General features: G+C 36.3%; 1 long non-coding RNA gene across 1 annotated transcript in view; it reads right to left on the reverse strand.

The window, feature by feature from the left end:
* LOC129059892 (uncharacterized) overlaps nucleotides 1-22,433 on the reverse strand; it is a 162,634-nt gene that overhangs the window by 33,244 nt on the left and 106,957 nt on the right. The window contains exon 2 of the long non-coding RNA XR_010140585.1: nucleotides 20,528-20,701. This is a non-coding gene — a long non-coding RNA (uncharacterized LOC129059892). The remainder of the gene's footprint in view (nucleotides 1-20,527; nucleotides 20,702-22,433) is intronic.

The following is a 22,433-nucleotide window of genomic DNA, read 5'->3' on the forward strand; positions in this document are numbered from 1 at the left end:
TGGAATTCCTTTAAATTTGACTTTATTGCCTGCTCATTGGAAGGGAGCACCGAAGCATGGCAGGGAACAGAAGCCCATGTAACGCCCATACCCACCACACACAGTAAATAACAGTAGTGAGAATGCAGGCCAGCCAGCTCAGGCAGCGTCCTTCACATCATCCAGAGGCCACGGCAGAGCTCCCAGGGACAAGCAGCATTAATTATAGACTAATGATTCCATTTGCATGCACATTTTTAAAAACAGTAGTGAATGTAGTCCTAATAATCGAGGATGAGTGAGATGAGGCTGCATTAAAATGCTCTACTGAGTCTCTTATCTCATTTTTTAAAAAGACCTCTGTCACCTTGGTGCTCCTTGGTACACATTAATATTGGGTAACCATGCGGTATGGAACATTATGCTGGTTCTTTATAGATTCAATCACTTCATCAAACTGTTTTTGAAGTGTTTCCCTTCCTACAACCTCTTATAATCATAAACTCAAGATACTGGTGGGGGATAAAAAAATACATCATAATTTTGGATGTAAGTGGGAAGACAAAATGAAATATAAGAAATTTTGAAGTAGGTAGGAAGAGAAAGATTATACAATTAAATAGTAAGTCAGACATTTGGCATATATATTGGGATTTTGTTCTGGTACAATCAAGTACCAGTTTACATAGTTCAGGCAACCATGCAGTAGGAGGACATGAGGGGAAAAATCAATTTAGCAGAATAACTCACCTCTAGCCTCAAAGTCATGGAGGCTCTTCAGACCATTATGGACTCAAAAGTATACCTCGTGCCCTTCAGAAGAGTACATCAGCCAAACCAAGAGCTAAGACTTGCAGCTTATGAGGGCCAGAGGCCAGGGATGCCCTCAGCTGGACTTTGTCTCCATAGGCTTTCTCCAGCCATTGCCAGAAGAGCTGTTCGTCATCCAGAAACACAAATCACTTTTTATGCAGAGTGATTTGTGTTCTGAATTTAGAATAGTCAAGCAGATGGCAACTCAAGGAGATCTGTGTTTCCTCTTAAAGTTTCTTCTTTTTAGAAATTGATTTTCATAAGACTTGTTATATACACTCTTTGTTGTTTTTGTTTTTGTTTTTTTCATTTCATTCATACTCAGATTTTGGGACAGAAGCATATGAAACAAACTTAAGTATTGGTTCTAAGCCCACGTGGGTGGCATCTCTCACTTTGACTTCCTAGTCCCCACAACGTCTTGACAGTACAATTTTTTTTTTAATTTTTCTCACATGGAATAAAGATAAATTTCATTTAGCAAAAGAAAAAAATGACAACTCCTCATTCTCCTCATAACAATTGTCAATATATTCATGTTCTCCCAATATGAGGAACATTGAAAACTGAACCATGGCACTTTAAATATTTAAAATCTACAATTTCAATAAGGCCTCTTAATAAAAGTCGTGGCATAAGCAATGAAGACCTTTGATGTGCTAGAGTTTGTATAGGATGTGCTAAATAAATGCCTGATGTCACATTGATAGTCCAAACTCATGGTTAAAACAAGGCTCGGATGATCAAAAATCAAAGGTCCTTACAGAAAGGCTCTAAGAAAGTAAATATGTTCATAGAATATTTACAACTGAGAAACCCTGTCAAGATCATCTCTTCCTATGTCCACATTTTGAAGATGAAAAAACTGGCACCCAGAGGTTATTGCATGTCACTGATCACCAGGCTTGTTAGTAACAGAACTAGAATTAAAACACAAGTCATCTGGCAAGGATTCTAGAGTTTGAGGTGGTTTTTTCACTCCCATGTGTGATGGGTTATAATAAAACTTTTCACAAGAAAGTAGAGCTGGGAAAGTTTGTGTCTCTTCATTGTTTCACAGTATGAACATGGTATGGGCAATTCTCACAAACCTTCCAGGTATGTTTTTCCATTCATAGGAGATAAGCATTAGAACCTCACTTTAAAAGGATCTTTTAGCCTTATTATTATTAATTATATCAATATTAACTTTTTATATTGCTATATATTTTTCCCTTTCAAAGTACTTTTATAAGCTTCATTCATTCACTCAATTACTGTTTCTTAAGTACTGTACAATCAGTTGTCTTTTATCTACATTATTTTATTTAATTATTAGTTTGTTTTACAGGCTGAGAGAGAGAAAGTAACCTGTCTCAGGTTATTGTTACTGGTCAGCGTCAGAATCATGTATCAAACACTGGTCTCTCTGACTCCAAAGCCCAAGTTCTTACAGATGATTTATTCCCTCATTCATTCATTCATTCATTCATTCAACAAATATGCATGAAGTCCTACCATTGGTAAGCACTCTCTAGACATCAGTTTAAAGGTATGAACAAGATGGACTGAGTTCCTGTCCTCACGGAGCTTACTTTCTAAGGGGAAAAACAGCTATAAGCAAGCAAATTTATAAATAAATGACACAATTTCTGATAAATGCCAAGAAGAAAAGCTAAGGAAAAAAAGGGGGATGGAGTGGTATTAGGGAATATATTTTAAATAGAGAGGGAAGGGAAGGACACTCTCAGCAAGTGATATCTTGGCAGAACCTCTATGATAAGAGTGAGCTACAGAAATCTCTAATTAAATCAAGACTTAGAAAATCAAGCCAAATCATAAAAAAATAAAATCACCCTCCCTGAAGTCACATAGCCAGTAAGTGGCAGAGTGGGAATCTAAGACGAGGCTCCCACTCCTGCCTTCTTTCCACTACAACACACATGGTTTTCTGCAGCTCAACCTTAAACCAATCAGTTGTGTCATTTTATTTTTCTTATATTCTCCCTAAGTGTTTCTAAAAATTTTTTCACACAGAGACAAACAAGGGAAAGGTATGTCTTCCCTTTGCCTGGTAGTTAACCAATAAATTTACTAAACACCTTCTAAGAAGCAGTTCTCAGAGGATATCAGGCATAAGAATTCTTCACTTTTACTAAAGGCAGACGGGAACAAACATTCTCATACTTGATGTGTCTTCTTGAATAATATTTCTTCCTACTGATATGACTAGGAGTGGTTTCTATAACACACTCTTGTCTATTTTATTTATTTTTGAATTTGTACTAAGTCTTGTTTGTTCCCCACTAGCCAAAATTGGAAGAAAATCCAATATGAGGACAATTACAGGGATTGGCCCCTACTGTGCTGGGATTATCTGAAAACCCTGGGCTGGCACAGTCCAAGAGTACTGGGAGAGGGGCCTTTGGCTTTCTATCCTTGGTAGTCTCCCCAGGCAATGCTCATTGTCCAAGCTCACATGGCACTCAGATAGGTGGAATGGCTCTAGCAGCAGTGTCCACGCTTTCCAAATCAAAGTCAGCAGCCGGGATCCTCACTGCCACTCCCAAGGCCACACGTGATGATTGATCTCCAGGCATTCCCATGGAATGGAAACCTGCTACCTACAGAGGAAATCCATGGGAATAGATGCCATTTGCCACCTACACAGCACATTGCCTTCTACCTTCCAAGTGCTGGGGACTCCAGCCCTCTTTCTTACATTGGCTCCTGTCTGTCTCTTACCTTCTTCTCTCTGAGACAATCTGGATGGTGTATAACCAGAAAGATTATCTCCTCCCTCCCCATTCCTTCTCAAACTCAGACTTCATAAAACTCACTTGGAAAATTTATCAAAACACAGGTTGTTGGTCCCCACCTCAGAGATTCTGAATCAGTAGGCCTGAGAGAGGGCCTAAGAACTGACATTTCTAGCAGGCCTTTAGGAGATGCTGCTGCTGCTGGTTCCTGGACCAACCTTTGAGTAGGTCTTCTTATGTTATTCTTGCTTAAAGGGAAGAAAAAATTACCTTTTTTATTCTTTTTGCAAAGTATAGGGCAGCAAAAAGGACAGGACCCTAATTAATTTTTCAATAACTCACACCGTTACACTAGCAAAGACAGGAGAGGGAGAAATTAACAAAGGATATTTTATTCTCTGAAACACAGGTGTGGAATGCTTTTCTGAGGGGGACTTCACTGGCAGGACCTCTTAACCACTGCTGACACCCCTCACCAGAGCTTGGCTCATAAACCCACTCTCAGGTAGACCAGCTGCAAGGGGAACAGTTGGGTAATTTCTCCTAGGCAAGTCTAGGCATTTCCTTTTCACTACCAATTAGCTAGCCACACTAGACTGCTCAGCCACCCCAGCCCAGAATGCAATCCACACAAATACTCATTGTGTGGTAGATAGTGTCTCTGTCAGCATCAAGAATTTCATATTAAAAGTTCAGGGGGAGGTGAGAGGGGAAAAAATTTAAAAATATACACATGTAACACATTTCAAAAACCAAGAACTTTATCTCTTGCTACCATTATTTTTCCACACTTTTGATTTCTACACTACACTATAATCTTATGAACAATCAGCCTCTGCCTTCTATTACAATATCCCACTGAGACTATCTTCTTTTACCTTGGTGTTTTGCTGGCTTTGGCAGAGGAGTAGCCCGGACTCTTAGAGGAGAACATTTATACCTAATATCTCCTTTCATAGTCTACACATTTACCCAACCTCATTTTAAAGAATGGCCCCTGGATTCTGCAAGAAATGCTATACATGTGCACCACTGTGCAAAGAATCAAAGAACTCAGGCAGAGAGTGTGGAAAGTTTTGCTTCCCCATGATATATCTGTGCTTTCATAACAAAGCTGGGCAAACCAGAATGAAGAGTGTGTTCTGGAGGCACTTTTAAAAAGCCACCTCTAAATCAGCTCTGTCTCGATTAGCTGTTTTCTCTAAGGTAAAGTAATCTTGAGTTGCTTGTGGGATCCTAACGTACACTCTGTGGATATGTAAAGAAGCAGCCTGGTGGGGGTAGGGAGGCGGGATAGCTTTAGGAGACATACCTAATGCTAAATGACGAGTTAATGGGTGCAGCACACCAGAATGGCACATGTATACATATGTAACTAACCTGCACATTGTGCACATGTACCCTAAAACTTAAAGTATAATAATAATAAAATAAAATAAAATAAAATAAAGAAGCAGCCTGGTAAAAGTTAGCCCAATGCCTGTGTCAGGGCGCATGCCACAGTTCTGACAGGATGCCTTCGATATTGCCAGAGAGCCTTTAATGGGGCAGGAGGAAGATGGAGAAAGAACCCTGCCAACAACACTGTTCATATAGAGCCACTTGATGCTGTTATGGCAGCGCAGTTCTCAAATTCAATCTCATCATGGACACAACCAGGAAAAAGAAAAGAGAATTGCATTTTTCCTACCCTGAGGCTATGCTCAATTTAGGTATCCTGTCAGGCAAATTTTGCCTTTTCTCTTTTTCAGCAGCCTGTAATATGAGAGCACCAGACATCACAATGCATCATTCATTCATTCATTATTCGACCTTTCTCTCGCACATTCTCTCTTTAAGTCAGGACCCATCAGGGTGACAGTGAAATTCTTGATGGGAAGGGTTTGCTGAGGAGCCCCAAGGTAATTCAATTTCCCTCAACAACCAGGAGGAAACAGGGTGATTATCGATTCAAGAGAAAACAGAATATTTGTGGATTTAGGGTCAATAAAACAACCTCCACAAATGTTAAAGTAAAGAAGGAAAAATATAGCTTTAAAAAATGGACAACTAGGAGAATTTCTTCTCACATAGCAATGCAATTTTCTCCTCACAGTGACAGTCATAATTTCATACCCTTTCTATATGTGAGAAGAGAGAGCTGGGCATTTTAGCCATCTATTTGCTAATTAATATTCCAACCCAAAATGCTGTGCTATAGATGTTGGAAATCAAGTTTCCCACAGGACTATCATATTGTGTTTAACCCAAAGCAATGATGTTTCTGCTTACGGCTCTGAAGGTTTCATGACTGTCTGCTGTGTCTTCATTCTCCTTTGGAACTTCTCCAATTTCCCCAGAAACACAGGTGGTCTTTTGAATAAACAGAACTAACATATTGAGCTCCATAAGCTCTATGATGATATGCATTTCTCTCATTCACAGCTGTTGCTTGCACAGTTGGAATAATGTGCAACTATGAGGTGGCTACTTAGTGAACTGGAGGTTCCTATTTAGAGTGTGAATTCTTAGAAAGGCATCTTCAGGTAAAGAAGAAACAGAAAATAACAAGTGATGCTCCACAGGGATCTGTACACTTTTCATTATCTGTGCGAGGGAAATGAAAACATGTGTTTAGGAATCCATTGAAGAAGTTGATGGTATCCATCCTATTTCAGAGGAATCCCACACCAAGAGGATTTCTTTCCATCATAAAAATAATTGGTACAGAAGGCCCTGAGCAATCATGCTCTATACTTCTGGCATTTAATAGAACTCGAATGTTAGCTGTAATAAAATATTTTGCCATCTCTCATTCATCTAAGACTAAAAAAGTGAGGCATTCATAGAATTATTTTATAAAGTCCATTTTACAATGATGTCACTGTCAGTGTTCAAGGGTTTAAACAACATCAGCAGAATCAACAACCAAGCAAAGACAATTATGTTTATACCACAAAGTTGTGACAGCTCTCTCAGTGCAGCAATCTAGAAATGTTCTTAGCTATAATTCCTCTTTGGATATAAAGTTAATTATGAAGTCTTTCAATAGCTTTACCAGTTAAACTGCACATCATATTCGCAGCTACCAAAGGAAAGGTTTTAGCAGATGAGACAATGTCACTATATGCCTAAAAGGTAAAAGAAAATTTCTAATTTAAAAAAATTATTGATAATACACGAATATATTTTATATCAGAAGTTTGAAAATGACATGTGAAATTTAAACTGAACTTTCCATTTAGGATGGCAGAATAAGTGTGAAATGAAATCTCATCCTTTTTCACTAAACTCAAAGAAATTATAGAAAATAGAGGAACCTAATTAATACATATTTGTGTTTGAAAACCAAAGAAGAATATCTCCATAGATTAGAAAGACACATTTCAAAATAGGAAAAAAACAGAAAACTAAAGTGATAAAAGAGGCGAATGGTTTAAAAATATTATACTGCTGTGTGCGTGTGTGTGTGTGTGTGTGTGTGTGTAGTGTGCATATTTGCAACCTTATGAAACATAGCATCTAGTTGTTTACACCCTAAGGATCATTTAAAACTTGAACTTTAAGTTGTCAAGATTTGAGTTGGTGCTGCTACAAGATGGTCTCCTAAGGAGATCATCATAATCCATAACGAACAAGGAAAAGCTCTTTCTTGAGAAATGAAAACAGAGCTGCAAGACACCAAGCAACCGGAAATCTAACACTTGAAGGAGGTAAAATAAGATCCATGTATGGAACCATTTAAACTTGAAGGAATAGAAATAATGGAATAATCTGAAAAGGGTTTTTAAAAATATGTATGTTCACTATCCAGGGAGATAATAACTAAAGATGGAAATAGTTTTTTGTTTTTTACAGAATGTGGAAAATACTGCTATTGAGCAATGCCTGACATATACTAAGCAGTCTATGAATGTTAGCCATTATTCCCTTTCATTACAATATTGAATCTATAAAGGCAGAGAAATTTTGTCTGTTTTATTTACTGTTATATTCTACAGCATCTAGAAGAATTTCTTATACAAAGTGAAAATTGAACAATTAATTTTTAGAGAAAAGAATAAATTTGGTGTTTATATATTAAAAATACAATAAATTATTAAATAAGAGTAGTGGTTGTGAAACAAGAATAGGTTTATATAAAAATGATTAGATAACGTAATTATGAGTAGAATAATTATTGAAATAAAAAATATAAGATTCAGAATGTATCATTAAACATTATTGCTCTGAGAGACTCACCTTCTTACAATAACTAGACCCTGGGGAAAAAAAACTTACTCTTGGAGGTATTGTTGATATTACAAAAGATAGGAGAGTTCTCCAAAAAAGCTCTCAAAGAAATAAACATGAGCACAATCAAGAATACAGGACTAGGGTTTCTGAAGCTAACATCTGAGATGGGAGAGCTCAGGAATCAGTTTAGGAATGCACAGGAAAAGTAGGCTAGGGTAGGCACAACTCAAGGACACAGAGTTGAGAAGCTGAGCTAGGGCAGAAGAGACTTATAGCATTGGGAGCTGGAGAGAAACTAATATAATGGAAATCTATACTGTGTAAATCTGCAGAAAGACAGAGATAAAATGTTCTGAAATTTGAGTATTGTTTAAGATGTAAAGGTATTAATATTAGATTTTGTTATACTAACTATGCCTGATGAAAGTTCAATGGTAACTAATAAGAGATTAAAAGGAGAGTATATAAATTTGAGTGAGAAAAAAAGTTAAGTAGATCAAGCAGAACAAAAATATTCAATCTAAAAATAGTAAAAAGGGAGAAAAAAACCATGGGATAAATATAACTTAATTTTAAAAAGACTCCTAAAGCAATAATCAGGATAACCAAATGGACTAAACTCATAGGTTTAAGAAAAAAAAGAGTCACATTGGATTTAATAAATATGTTAGTCCTGAAGGACTCACCATGATTAAGAACAAGTAATCAACTCACAAACAAAATTAGCAAAATTACTGCTATTAGCATCAGTATGCATAAATAAGAAATAACAGATTTAGACTCACAAAAACTGCAGATGTTTGACTTGTTGGATATATGTCATAGCTATATGAAATGTTTTAAAAAGTAAAATATTCAATGTAGAGCACTCAGCAAGAAGTTATTGGGAATAAAAATAAAATTTTAGGGAAAAAAGGGCTTTTAGGAATGAAAAATATATTTGTAGAAATCAGAAATGCTGTGGATGGGTTAAACACCAGCTTGATGCAAGAAAGAGAGAAATGGTAAACTGGCAGATATATCCAAAAGCTATCCAAAATACATGAAAAGAAGGAATAAGGAAATGAGAAAATAGGAAAAAGATTTTAAGAGATCTTGGAGGATAGCGTGATAAGGACCAACATAAGTCTACTTGCAGACTCATGTAGGGAGCATGGGGGGATGGGGGAAAGGCAATACTTAAATCTTTTAGAAAGGATAAAAAATATGAATCTGCAGATCTAATAAGTACAACTTGTTCTAAACAGGATGAATCAAAATAAATCCCCTAAGATGTGTCTTAGTGAAACTAGAAGATACCAAGGACAAAAAATATCATGCATTTAGAGAGGCAGGACAAGATCATGTCTTGTTTAGGATGAAAGCAAAGATATTGTTTAGCTTTAGATTTTGTTATATTAAAACATATAACAAAGTAAAAGTTCAATGGTAATCAATAAGAAATTAAAAATAGAGTGTGAACATTTGAGTGGGAGAAAAGATTGAATAACAAAAAAATCAAATTATTCAATCCAAAAATGGTAAGAAGGAAAGAAATATGGCAGAAGTAGAAATTAATTGAAAAAATCCAAAATATTTCAAGAATCAGGTTAACCAAATGGACTGCACTCAGAAATTGTTTTCTAAAAAGTGAATCACATTAAATTTAGTAAATGTGATTTAGTTTTCTCATGGTTAAAGACAATGGCAGTTGTGTAATAATCTCTCACAAATTTGCTTCCCAAAATATAATGAAACAACTACATAACCAGGAAAATCCTACATAAAAAACATGGCCTCGCCATTTATATCAGTTTGCTCGGGCTGCCATAACAAAATACCACAGACTGGGTGGCTTAAACAAAATTAAGTTATTTCTCCTTGGAGCCTGGAAGTCCCAAATCAAAGTCCGGCGGGGTTCCATTTCTGGTGAAAGCTCTCTTCCCCATTTGTAGATAGCTACTATGTCCTACATCTCTTTACTCTGAGTACACGTAGAGGGAGAGGGAGAAAGTGGGCTCTCTGGTGTCTTTTCTTAGATGGACACTAAGCCTATTGGATCTAGGCCCCATCCCTATAATCTCTTTTAACCTTACTTCCTTACTCCAAATATAGCCACACTGGATGCTAGAGCTTCAACATATGAATTCTGGGGTTGCGATGGGGGAAACATATACTTTTAGTCCATAACATTTTGCCCCTGGTTGCCCAAAATTCATTCTTTCTCACTTTCAAAATATACTCATCGCATCCTAGCAGCCCCCAAAGTCTCAACTCATTTCAGCATCAACTCTAAGATCATATCTAAATATGATCTCAAATCAGATGAATGAGTCTGCAGGTAAGATTTATCCTGAGGTGAAATAATACCACACATCTACAACCATCTGATCTTTGACCAACCTGAGAAAAACAACAAATGAGGAAAGGATTCCTTATTTAGTAAATAGTGCTGGGAAAACTGGCTAGCCATATGTACAAAGCTGAAACTGGATCCCTTCCTTACACCTTATACAAAAATTCATTCAAGATGGATTAAAGACTTAAATGTTAGACCTAAAACCATAAAAACCCTAGAAGAAAACCTAGGCATTACCATTCACGACATAGGCATGGGCAAGGACTTCATGTCTAAAACACCAAAAGCAATGGCAACAAAAGCCAAAATTGATAAATGGGATCTAATTAAACCAAAGAGCTTCTGCACAGCAAAAGAAACTACCATCAGAGTGAACAGTCAACCCACAGAATGGGAGAAAATTTTTGCAATCTACTCATCTGACAAAGGGCTAATATCTAGTATCTACAAAGAATTTAAACAAATTTACAAGAAAAAATCAAACAACCCCATCAAAATGTGGGCAAAGGACATGAACAGACACTTCTCAAAAGAAGACATTTATGCAGCCAACAGACACATGAAAAAATGCTCATCATCACTGGCCATCAGAGAAATGCAAATCAAAACCACAATGAGATACCATCTCACACCAGTTAGAATGGCGATCATTAAAAAGTCAGGAAACAATAGGTGCTGGAGAGGATGTGGAGAAATAGGAACACTTTTACACTGTTGGTGGGACTGTAAACTAGTTCAACCACTGTGGAAGACAGTGTGGCAATTCCTCAAGGATCTAGAACCAGAAATACCATTTGACCCAGCCATTCCATTACTGGGTATATACCCAAAGAATTATAAATCATGCTGTTACAAAGACACATGCACACGTATGTTTATTGCGGCACTATTCACAATAGCAAAGACTTGGAACCAACCCAAATGTCCATCAATGATAGACTGGATTAAGAAAATGTGGCACATATACACCATGGAATACTACGCAGCCATAAAAAATGATGAGTTCATGTCCTTTGTAGGGACATGGGTGAAACTGGAAACCATCATTCTCAGCAAACTATCGCAAGGACAGAAAACCAAACACCACATGTTCTCACTCATAGGTGGGAATTGGACAATGAGAACACTTGGACACAGGATGGGGAAGATCACACACTGGGGCCTGTTGTGCGGTGGGGGTACGGGGGAGGGATAGCATTAGGAGATATACCTAATGTAAATGATGAGTTAATGGGTGCAGCACACCAACATAGCACATGTATACATATGTATCTCAAACTCCTCCAGCCTCTGCCCATTACCCAGCTCTAAAGCTGCTTCCACATTGTTACAGCAACATCCCACTTATTGGTACCAAAATCTGTATTAGTCAGGATTCTTCAGAGAAACAGAAGCATATATACATATATATATATACATACACACAAACACACACACACATATATACATACATACAGAAATAATAGTATATACATATATACTGTTGACTCTTGAACAGTATTTGGACTATGTGTGTTCACTTACATGCAGATTTTTTTCAATAAATACGCTGGAAAAACTTTTGAACATGTGCAATAATTTGAAAAACTCAGATGAAGTGTGTAGCCCAGAAATATTGAGAAAATTGTGGAAACTTTAGATGTCACGATTGCATAAAATATATGTAGATACTAGTCTATTTGATCATTTACTACAATAAAATATACATAAATCTATTACAAAAAGTTATACTTGGTCAAACATGCACACACAGACCACACATGGCACTATTTTCAGTCAAGAGGAATGTAAACAAATGCAAAGATGCAGTATTAAATCATAACTGCATAAAATTGACTATAATACTCACTGTAGTACTGCAATAATTTTGTAGCCATTTCCTGTTGCTATTGTGACAAGCTCAAGTATTGGGAGTATCCCCTTAAAATGCCATGTGACACTAATCACTAATCATCTCCACATGAGCAGTTTGTCTCTTCAGAAAATTGCATATTATAGTAAAAAGTGTTCTCTTGCAGTTCTCAAGCATTTTTCATCATGTTTAGTGCAATGCCATAAGCCTCGAATAGCACCATGGGACCCATACAAAGTGCCATGAGTGATGCTGGAAGTGCTCCCAGGAAGCAAAGTCATGACGTTACAAGAAAAAGTTGAATTGCTTGATATGTGTGCAGCTTTGCTTGATTGAGGTGTGCAGCTGTGGTTGCCCACCATTTCACAGATAAATTAATCCAGCATAAGGAACGTTATAAAAAAAGAAAAGGAAATTCTTAAAGCCATCACTGCAGCTACCACAGCAGGTGGGAAAACCTTGCATTTCTTTTGCAAAATAGCTTTTTATCTCATATTGAAAATGCAGCTTTTATTTGAGTGCAGAATTGCTATAAGAAAGGCACACCTATAGACTCTAAAATGATTTGAAAACAGGCAAAGTCATTATATGACAAATCGAAGTAAAAGGAAGGTAAAGGATCTAAAGCTGGAGAATTTAATGTCAGCAAAGGATGGTTTGATAATTTTACAAAGAGGTTTGGCTTTAAAAAACGCAAGATAACAAGAAAAACACCTTCTGCTGGCCCAGAGGCAGCAGACGAGTTCCCAGACGCCATTATGAAAATCATTGAGGAAAAAGGGTATCTGCCTGAACAGGTTTTAATACATACGAAGTGCTCTATTCTGGAAAAAAAAAAAAATTCCACAAAGGACATTTATTAGTAGGGAGGAGAAACAAGCACCAGGATTTAAGGTAGAAAGAGATAAGCTAACTCTACCTTTTTGTGCAAATGCAGTCAAACTTATTATTAGGAATGCCCCCATCTATAAAGCTGCTAACCCCCAAGCCTTGAAGGGAAAAGATACATACCTACTTCCAGTCTCCTGACTGCACAAGAACTGGACAACAAAAATCATTTTTCTGGATTGGTTCCACCCATGCTTTGTCCTTGAAGTCAGGAAATACCTTGCCAGTAAAAGACTGCCTTTTAAAGTTCTTTTGATATTGGACAATGCCCCTGGCCACTCAGAATTTTATGAGTTCAACAAGCAAAGTGGTCTACTTGCTCCCAAACACAATGTGTCTAACTCAGCCTCTAGATCAGGGAGTCACAGGACCTTTAGGGCTCATTACACATGGTACTTTATGGAAAGGATTGCCAACACTATGGAAGAGAACCCCTGTAGAGAGAACATTCTGAAAGTCTGGAAGGATTACACCACTAAAGATGCCATAGTCATTATAGAAAAAGCCATGAAAGCCATCAAACCTGAAACAATGAATTCCTGCTTGAGAAAACTGTATCCAGATATCGTATATGACTTCTTAGGATTTACAAAGAGCCAATCAAGGAAATCATGAGAGATTGTGATGGCAAAAAAAAAAAAAAAACAGTGGAATGTGAAGGGTTTCAAGATACAGATCTTGGAGAATTCAGGAGCTAATACATGCCACACCAGAAGAATTAACAGAAGATGACTTGATGGAGATGAGTGCTTCCAAACCTGTGCCAGATGATGAAGAAAATGTAGAAGAAGCAGTGCCAGAAAACACATTTACATTAGACAATCCAGCAGAAGGATTCTGATTATTCAACACTGTTGTTTATTTCTTTTACAACATGGACCCATCTATGATGTGGAAACATTTTTAGAGAAATGAAAAAGCAAAACGTTAGAGAAGAATTTATGATATATTCCTGTAAAGTTACACTAAGTATGTCTGACTCTCCTGCTTCTTCCAACTCCTCCACCTCTGCCACTCCTGGGACAGCAAGATTAACCCATTGTCCTCCTTCTCCCCCTCAGCCTACTCAATGTGAAGATGATGAGGATGAAGACCTTTATAATAATCCACTTAACACTTAGTGAATGGTAAATATATTTTCTCTTCTTTATGTTTTCTTAGCAACACTTTTTTTCCTTTGGCTTACTTTATTGTAATGATAAAATATACAATAGAAAAAGCATAGAAAATATTGTTAATCAACTGTATAAATTAACAGTAAGGCTTCCAGTTGATAGTAGGCCATTAGTAGTTAAGCTGTTGGGAAATCAAAAGTTATACATGGATTTTTGACTGTACAGGAGAGTTGGCACCCCAACCTCCACATTGTGAAGGATCAACTATATATAAGAAATTATCTCATGTAATTACGGAGGCTGACAAGTCCCCAGATCTGCCGTTGAGAAGCTGGAGGCCTAAGAGAGCCAAGGGTATAATTCTAGTCCAAGACCTAGGAAGAACTGATGTTTCAATTCTAGTTCAACGTCAGGAGAAATGGATGCCCCAGCTTAAGACAGTCAAGAAAGGAAAAATTCCCCTTCTTTGTGAGAGGGATTGATTTTTTTCTATTCAGATCTTCAACTGATTGGATCAGGCCCACTCTCATTAGGAGGGGCACTATGCTTTACTCAGTCTATTAATATAAATGTTAAATTCATCACAAAATACATAATATACCTCACATAAATACCCACAATAATGTTTACCAAATATCTGGGCATTCTGTGGCTCAGTCAAGTTGACTCATAAAATCAGCCATTACATCATTACTTAAAGGCTGAAAATGCCAAAATTGCCAAAATCACCAAATCCCAATCTGCACTCTCTCATACTTGCACCTACTGCCCCCAGCTAGCTGCAAGGCTTTGTAGTGAGCAACTGCAAAGCAAGAAAGAAAACAAAACATACTAAAAAACGTAAACAGATTATGTTCATGGAAGAATTGAAGAAAACTATACCAAAAGGCACCAGACCCAAATGATTTCACTGTGGTACGCTATGACACCTTCAAACATCAAATAATCCCAATGCTGCATGAATTATTCAAGAGTATTGAAAAAGAAAGAAAACTCTCAAATTCCTTTTTTGAAGTAAATATGTTATCAATTGATACAGCAGATAAAGGGAAGAAAACCAGAGACTAATCCCACTAATAAATATCAATGCAAATATACCCAAACAAAATATTAGTAAACAGAATCCAATACCACTTTAAGAAAGTAATATGGGATGACCAACTGGGTTTTATTGCCAGAATATAAGTTGGCTCAATATTAGAAACAACATTAATATATTTCACCATAGTAATAAATATAAAGGGGAGTACATGATTATCTTCATAAATGCTGACAAAAACCTTTGACCAAACTTAACACTCATTCATTAACAGAAAACACTCAAGAAGTAGGAATGAAGAGGTACTTTCATAACATAATAATCTCTATCTATCTAGAGACAGAGATAGACAGAGATAGAAATAGAAATTTAGAGATAGTGATGGAGATGGAGATAGATAAAGACATGTAAATGCTAAGGCCAGAATCTTATTTAATGGAAAAACATTCGCTGAGGAACAAGGCAAAGATTTTTACTATCTCTACTATTCAACATTGTACTAGACTATAAACCAATATGATTAAACAAGAGAAAGTCATTAGTGACATAAGAATGGGCAAAGAAGAAATAGAATTATCTCTATTTGCAGACGGTAAGATATTATACCTAGAAACCCTCAGAGAATCAATGATAAAACTAACTTAAATTGTAAAAGAATTCAGGAACCTATCAAAATATAAAATCAATAGCCTTTATATATACAAACAGTAAATAGTTAGAAGACATATACATGGTAGAGAGAAGCTCTTTCACCCTTGCAACAAAAGAGATAAAAGTCTTAGTATGACATTGAACAAGAAATGTGCAAAACCTATATGATGACAATTTTAAATCATCCCTAAAAGACACAAAAGTAAGTTTGAAAAAATAGATAGACAGCACCTGTTCTTGGATATGATGATTCAACATTATAAAGATGTCAGTTTTTCCTAAATTAATTTGTAAATTAAATGCAATCGCAATAAAAATACCAAAAAGCAATTTTAAGGAGATAGGGAAGTTCATACTAAAGTTTGTATGAAAAAAGCAAACATGCACAAATGTTCAAGAAAATAATACAAAAGAAACAACTACAAGAAAGAACTAGCCCTACCAAACATTAAAACATATTATAAAGACTCTATAATTAAAATATTATGACACTGGCACATAAATAAGCAAATAAATCAGTAGAATTGAATAGAAGTGCAGAAATAAACACAAATATCTATGAAAATTTAGTATACGATCAAGGTGCCATCTCACATCACTGGGAGAAAGGACAGAAAATCTCAGTAAATGGCCTTAATAGCTGAAGAGTGAATCAGACACTTGGAAGATTGGACAAAATAATTATTTTAAATGCAGCATAAAAAGATGAAAAGCCAAGATAAAAATGGAAACATTTGGAATAGACACCCAAAAGTGTGATACTCCCCTGATGATATTTCTAGAAGCAAATAATAGAAGAAATGAAAGAGAAGCAATACTAGAACAAATAATGGCTGAGAATTTTCTAGAACTAGGAGAAAAAAAAAATGAGTCTTTAGAATGACAGTGCTCGCTAAGTCCAAGAAGGAAAAAAACATAACTTTACTCAAAATACCATGAACACAAACATAACAACAGAGAAAATTATAAAATCTACCAGAGAAACAAGAAAGTTTCATCTTCAAAAGTAAGAATCAGAATGACATCAGAACTTGTATCAGTACCACAGAATGCAAGAAAGCAACGGAAAAATATTTCTAAATCCTGAGAGAAAATAATTTGACCCTTGAATTCAATGCTCAATAAAACTTCATGAATAAAAATAAATACTCTTCAAAAGTAAAAGTAAAATATGGGTATGTTAACATGTTAGCATATTATACTACCTATAGATTCTCCCAGAAGTCAACTTCAAAAGGCAATGTTTTAACAAGAAGAAAAACAAATCCAAAAGGAAGAATTTTGATAAATAATTCAATAGAAAGTTAAACATAAGTAGTAAAAACCTATCAGTGATATCTAAATAAATAAAAATACATGAACAATTAGTTCAAATTAAAATTCCAGATGATAATATGGGTTACTTGGGATTTTGGGGGACAGGGGAGGAGCAGCTTGTGAGTGGAACCCTAGAATAAAAAATATTCTAACATTCTTATCTTCTCCAGTGGAATAAGAAGGTAACTGAATAACACAAGACTTTTTAGAAAATTCTAAGTTTAATAAAGTGTTCAAAATGTATAGGTAATCATAGAAGGATAGAAATTGAATGTATAGCTTTTAATCCAGAGGAGGAAAAAATGGAGGAAAATAAAAATACTGTATTTTAAAGAGATTAAGGTAATGTGGTTCTCAGAGGAGCATTTATAAATTTTAAATTATTTATTAAAGTAAAAACAATTATTTATTAAAAACAAGAGGAATTAAATAAATTATTTTTTCTACAGAATATGCTAGAAAAAGAATAACAAAATAAACCCAAATAAAGCAAAGGGAAAAAATAAAGAAACTTCTTCAATCATTGTGGAAGACAGTGTGGTGATTCCTCAAGGATCTAGAACTAGAAATACCATTTGACCCAGCAATCCCATTACTGGGTATATAATCAAAGGATTATAACTCATCCTACTATAAAGACACATCCACACATATGTTCATTGCAGCACTATTCACAATAGCAAAGACTTGGAATCAACCCAAATGTCCATCAGTGATAGACTGGATAAAGAAAATGTGGCACATATACACCACGGAATAATGCTATGCAGCCGTAAAAAAGGATGAGTTCATATCCTTTGCAGGGACATGGATGAAGCTGGAAACCATCATTCTCAGCAGACTAACAAAAGAACAGAAAACCAAACACCACATGTTCTCACTCATAAGTGGGAGTTGAACAATGAGAACACATGGACACAGGGAGGGGAGCATCATACACTGGGGCCTGCCTGGGAATGGGGAGTAGGGGAGGGATAGCATTGGGAGAAATATCAAATGTAGGTGACAGGTTGATGGGTGCAGGAAACCACCATGGCACGTGTATACCTATGTAACAAAACTGCACGTTCTGCACATGTACCCCAGAACTTACCTGCACATTGTGCACATGTACCATAAAACCTAAAGTATAATAATAATAATAATAATAATAATAAAAGAAAAAAAAAAATGTAAACGACATCAACCAGCAGAGGAATCACAATAATGGCAGTATCTAAAATGTTAAATAAGTCAGAAAAATAAAAAAAAATAAAAAAAAAAAAAAAAATAAAGAAACCTCAAAATCATAAGCATACAAAAAAATCAGAATTGATTAAACAAACAGTTGATTAAACAAACAGGAATAAAGTGCTTCTGTATGTTCAAGAAAAAAAAAGACTCCAGCACTTTAGGAGGCTGAGGTTGCTGGATCACTTGAGGTCAGGAGTTCAAGACCAGCCTGACCAACGTGGTGAAACCCGGTCTCTATGGAATATACAAAAATTAGCTGGGCATAGTAGCAGGCACCTGTAGTCCCAGCTACTTAGGAGGCTGAAGCACAAGAATTGCTTGAACTAGGGAGGCGGAGGTTGTAGTGAGCCAGGATTCCAACACTGCACTCCAGCATCGGCAACAGAGTGAGACTCTGTCTCAAAAAAAGAAAAAAAGAAAAGAAAAAGGAAAAACACAAAATAATAGCAATAACAAGTTAAAAACAAAGAAAACACAAGTAATAAATGTAGCTACAAGTGAAAATATTTTAACTATATTTTTTATAATTCTATAAAATCCATTTATATAATGGATTTATACCATCCATTATATTTTTCAAATACCAATAAACTTGAAAACCTCCATGAAATGGACAATTTTCCAGAGAAATATAAATGGCCAAGGAGCAGTAGAAAGCCTGAATAGACTAATTCACACAGAATGAATAAAAAAAAAAATGCCAGTGTTCTACTGTTCCAATGTTACTGGTATCATATAAAACCAGGGTTTATCTACTTACACTTGTTACTGTGCTAATTTCTGTTTTTGAGGGGGTGGGGTGGGGGGGACAGAGTATTGCTTTTGTGGCCCAGGCTGGAGTGCAGTGCCACGATCTCAGCTCATTGCAACATCTGCCTCCTGGGTTCAAGCGATTCTCCTGTCTCAGCCTCCCGAGTAGCTGGGACTACAGGCGCACGCCACCATGCCCAGCTAATTTTTGTATTTTTAGTAGAGATAGGGTTTTACCATGTTGGCCAGGATGGTCTCGATCTCTTGACCTCATGATCCACCTGCCTTGGCCTCCCAAAGTGCACTGTGCTAATTTTTAAGATAAGACTTTGTTGACACTAACACGAACTACGAAGAGGAATTTAAGCAGCTCTCATAACCGGTGCCTACAGGCAGTTTGCATCTGGTTATTTTTACAAATATGAAAACCTTTACTAAATTTGTTCTGTTTTTTTAAAAAATAAATACTATAACAATTGATATAATAAAGGCATCACCTTCACATCCAGTGGCATTCTTAATTACATTAAATTTATAATTTCGTTTGCCTTGGAATGCTCACTTCATACAGACCATGCTTTTCAAGTTTCCAGATATAATAATAAATGTCCAAGTTGTACTTGATTAGAAAATATAGGGGGAAAATCCTATAGGAAGTAAAAGGAAAGCTCTTCTTTTCTTTCAGTATTCCAGGTATCTAAGTGAAAGAGAGAATGAGAGAGAGAGAAAGCAAGAGAGATATAGAAAGAACTAAAACTCTCTTAAAGTACAGTTAATAATAATAATATACAGTTAATAAAAGCTATTAATAATAATATATAGTGAATAAGAAACTATTAATCCTGATTGTCACCGTGGTAGGCAAAATAATGCCCACCCCCTCCAAAGATGTTCAGCCCTAATCCTGGAACCTGTTGATACGTTACCCGACACAGAAAAGGGCCTTTGTAGGTATAATTGAGGTTAAGAATTTTAAATTGGGAGATTGTCCTGAATTGCCTGGCTTAGCCCAATCTAATCACATGAACTTTTAAAAGACAGCTTGCCCTGGCTAGAGTCAGAGATGCAACAGAAAGGAAGGTCAGAGAGACACCAAGTGTGAGCAGGATTTGACACCACATCCATTGCTGATTCTGAGATATAGGGGACAACATTCAAGAGCGGCAGGGAGATCTCTGGGAGCTGAGGGCTGCCCCTGGACTACAGCCAGCAAGGAAACAGGGGCCAGGATCTCACAACCACAAGGACCCAAATTCTGCCAACCACCTGAATGAACTTGAGTGTGGATCCTTCCCCAGTGCCTCCAGAGAATATGCAGCTCTGCCATCTTGATTTTACTCTGGTGCAACCCTAAGCAGAGAAACCAGCTGAGCCACACTGCATCCAGACTTCTTACCAACAGAAACAACAGGTGCTGTTCTAAGCCGCTAAATTTGTGGTCATTTGTATCGCAGCAATAGAAACCTCCTACAACCACCAACCAAAATAGCAAATATAAAGCCAAGATGACCTTACTCTACACACACCAAAGAAAGCCTTCAAATATTCCCAAGGCTATCCCCATGATTTGGAGTAAGCATTTTCCAATATTGAACTCACCAACACGAAGACATTTTCCATCATGTCAGCCTCATCTTTACTCCCATGTGTTAGCACATTATGATGAAATGAAACCACTGCTTCGTTCTACTGGCGTTTCACCATATGGTAGTGGATCTGTGTTTGCTATTATGTGCCAGATGGCACTGGGACACCAACCGCTTACAGTGTCATCTAAAACATAGAGACAAACAAAAATTGAGGAATCCCTGCTGTAAAAATTGGATACAAGAAGTTTAATGAGTATGTTAGGATTCATGATATTTAATTTGAACTGACCATGAGCCCGTTTTAAGACTTCTGTCCAAGTGTGAGTCTGACCCCTAAATTATACCACCACAACACAGTGCTGAAACCTTCTTTGTTATCTGTGATACCTTTACCAATCAGAGAAAGCAATTTAAAATACTCAGGTTCTCAGCCATCTGTCATTATTAATGCCCAATTTTATTATGTAACTTCCTTGGAAAGTTTTGATGGTATGAGATCTTTCTGACACACAGCTACAAGTTGATAAAAAGGCACATACTTTACCATGTGACATTTCATATTGGTTTGCATCTGATACCAGGTGAAAGATTTGGAGGATCAAGAAACTTCCTGTCATAAGCTATTCACATGCTATTTAGCTATCATAAGCTATTTAGCTACTTAGCATTAGCTATTCATTTATTGTCAACATGAATTATTTGCCATAAATATGACTTTTTAAAATATAATATATGTTATAGATTTCTATATCACATGTGCTGGTGACATCACATGGAAACCAACCAGGAATATTTTTTAGCTAGATGGGAAGGGTCTTGTCCTGGAGTTTAAGGTCAGGATACAAGGATAATATAAGCCAAGCACAGTGGCTCATGCCCATAGTCCCAGCTACTCAGGAGGCTAAGGTAGGAGGATCCCTTGATCCCAGGAGTTCAAGTCCAGCCTGGGTAACATAGTGAGACTCTGGCTCTAAAAAGTAAAAAGAAAGAAAAGAAAAAGCATGATATAGACAAAAGAATTTACAAGGTGGCCTGTTAAGAGGATGCCAAATATCCATGTTACTCAATGATCAAGAACAGGAGTCAGTCCTTTTAAATTGACTTATAAGTCTTGACAGTCTCCATTGATAGAGAGCTAGGGGTTTATGAGAAAATCCTACTCTGAGAATTTTTCATAATTTTGCTACTGTTAATTAAGATAGAAAAAAAAAGGATTTCTGCATCAGTACTTAAGCATTCCAAGACAGTCATTATAGGTCCAGAACACAGGACGTCTAGACTAATGTATAACCTCTCAAGAAAATTAACTGCAAGAGACATCCTTCCTGATGTAAACAATCACAAGAAATATTTTCTGTTTAATCATCTGGCATTAACTTTTTTTTAGCAACACCTGTTGACGACTAACTAAGTACCCAATGTGAAGGCAACACATACTTAGTTCATTTTAAGTTAAGAAGTAGAGTCACTTGGAATTTCTATACTCACACATACAGGACAGAAATAGCCTAACAACCAAGTACCAACTAAGTGGTTACAATTTGATATGACTTTTGGAAAAAAGGGTGCTAAGAAATGCTGTGTGTTATAATTTCTTTTGTGTTTCTTTCTCTGTGTTGATTACCCCAGAGCAATTTTACAGCAAGAAAGTGATGACTTGTTAAAGAACTCTTCTTTCCTTTTCTGTTTATCACTCTTTTCAGCAAAGGTGAGAGATGCTTCATATGGGTACTAGAACCTGACAAACTCTGTTCATTCTTTTTTCTTTTTACATGTAATTGAATTTTTTTAAATTATACTTTAAGTTCTGAGGTACATTTGCAGAACATGCAGGTTTGTTATATAGGTATACACGTGCCATGGTGGTTTGCTGCTCTGTTCATTCTTTCACAAAACAAAAATATTTAATATTTACT

The sequence above is a fragment of the Pongo abelii genome, chromosome 5, assembly GCF_028885655.2.
Source record: "Pongo abelii isolate AG06213 chromosome 5, NHGRI_mPonAbe1-v2.0_pri, whole genome shotgun sequence".
NCBI classification, from domain to species: domain Eukaryota; kingdom Metazoa; phylum Chordata; class Mammalia; order Primates; family Hominidae; genus Pongo; species Pongo abelii.